This window comes from Herpailurus yagouaroundi, unplaced genomic scaffold (genome assembly GCF_014898765.1).
Source record: "Herpailurus yagouaroundi ecotype Mexico unplaced genomic scaffold, PumYag 181, whole genome shotgun sequence".
Classification (NCBI taxonomy): Eukaryota; Metazoa; Chordata; class Mammalia; order Carnivora; family Felidae; genus Herpailurus; species Herpailurus yagouaroundi.
The window spans coordinates 34,850,973-34,852,998 of NW_024412412.1; positions in this window are offsets into that span (position 1 = coordinate 34,850,973).

A 2,026-nucleotide genomic window follows, 5' to 3' on the forward strand; every position below is an offset into this window, starting at 1 on the left:
GAGATCATGACTGACCTGAGCTGAAACCAAGAGTCAGATGCTTAACCGACTGAGCCACCAGCCTCCCCAGTAATGGATATTTTTTAAATACGAAACTATTTCAACTAGATATGTAGGTATCTCTCCACAGTCAATTTTCTTTAAAAATTCCAAACTTCCTTCATATTAAATTTTTATAACTTTCTTCACGTATGTGTTGGTTTAACGTAGATCTTATTTTAATATGTTTAGAAAGAACTTCCTATTAAAGGTTGACCTAGATATAGTTGTAGTTTGTTTTTTTTAAAATTTTTTTTCTAACATTTTTATTTATTTTTGAGACAGAGAGAGACAGAGCATGAATGGGGGAGGGGCAGAAAGAGAAGGAGACACAGAATCGGAAGCAGGCTCCAGGCTCTGAGCCATCAGCCCAGAGCCTGACGCGGGGCTCGAACTCAAGGACTGTGAGATCGTGACCTGAGCTGAAGTTGGATGCTTAACCGATTGAGCCACCCAGGCGCCCCAATATAGTTATAGTTTTTTTAGAGATTTTGTGTTTAATTAAAAAAATTATTTATTTAGGGGCACCAGGGTGGTTCAGTTGGTTAAGCTTCAGACTCTTCATTTAGGCTCAGGTCAAGATCTCAGGGTTCATGAGTTGGAGCCCTGAGTCTGGCTCCATACTGATAGTTCAGAGCCTGCTTGGGATTCTCTCTTTCCCTCCTCTGCTCATGTGCATGCACGTGCTCTCTCTGTCTCTCTCAATAAACAAATAAATGAACTTAAAATTTTATTTATTTAAATTATGGTAAAAAATATGTATCATAAAATTTAGTACCTTAACCATTTTATTTATTTATTTATTTATTTATTTATTTATTTATTTTGATGTTTATTTTTGAGAGAGACAGAGACAGAATGCGAGTGGGTTAGGGGCAGAGAGAGGGAGACACAGGATCGGAAGCAGGCTCCAGGCTCTGAGCTGTCAGCACAGAGCCTGACGCGGGGCTTGAACTCACAAGCCGTGAGATCATGACCTGAGCCGAAGTCGGATGCTCCACCGACTGAGCCACCCAGGCGCCCCATTACCTTAACCATTTTAAAATATACAGTTATGTGGCATTAAGTACATTCACATTGTTGTGTATTCATCTCCACCATAACACCCCAGATCATTTTTCATCTTGTGAAACTGAAACTCCTTGCCTATTAAACACTAACTCTCTATTTTTCCCTCCCTTCAGTCCCTGGCAACCACTGTTCTACTTTCTGTCTCAATGAATTTGAGTACTTATTCTAAGTAGCTCATATGAGTGGAATCATAAAGTATTTATCCTTTTGTGACTGGCTTCTTTCACTTAACATCATGTCTTCAAAGTTCATTCATGTTGTAGCCTGTGTCAGAATTTCCTTCCTCTTAAAAGCTGAATAATATTTCATCATAAATATATATCATATATATCATATTTTGTCCATCCATTCCTTTGTGGATAGACACTTCAGTCGCTTCCACTGTGGGGCTGTTGTGGATAATCCTGGATGAAGATGAGTGTGCAAACCTGTCTTCAAGGTCCTGCTTACATCTCTTTCGAGTATTGCTATTCTGCAATGTCCTCAGGAACTTTCTGGGCGTAATCTGAAACCAGCCTTGGTACAGGGAGGGCAAGGAGAGAAAGAAAGAGACAGACCACTCTAGAGTAGTAGATGGCAGATTTGATAAGCAAGGGAACTTACTTACGAGGCCTTCTTGGGCAGACGCAAGATGAACAGATCTCTACACCTGCCTGCCAGGATCTGAAAGGTTTGTATAGAGGATTTAACTGGGTTTAGTCATGTACCCAGTCCAGATAGTCTCAACACCACATTTCTATCTCGAGGTTGTATCCTCGGGGCAGTTTCTGGGAGCAGAGAAGGCAAGTGGAACACACATTCCAAGGACAGGAAAGGGGTGAGAGCCTCCAATTGCCCAGGTCCAGCTTACTGGTCAACTGGTGGTCATGTCTTTCTTTCTTTCTTTCTTTCTTTCTTTCTTTCTTTCTTTCTTTCT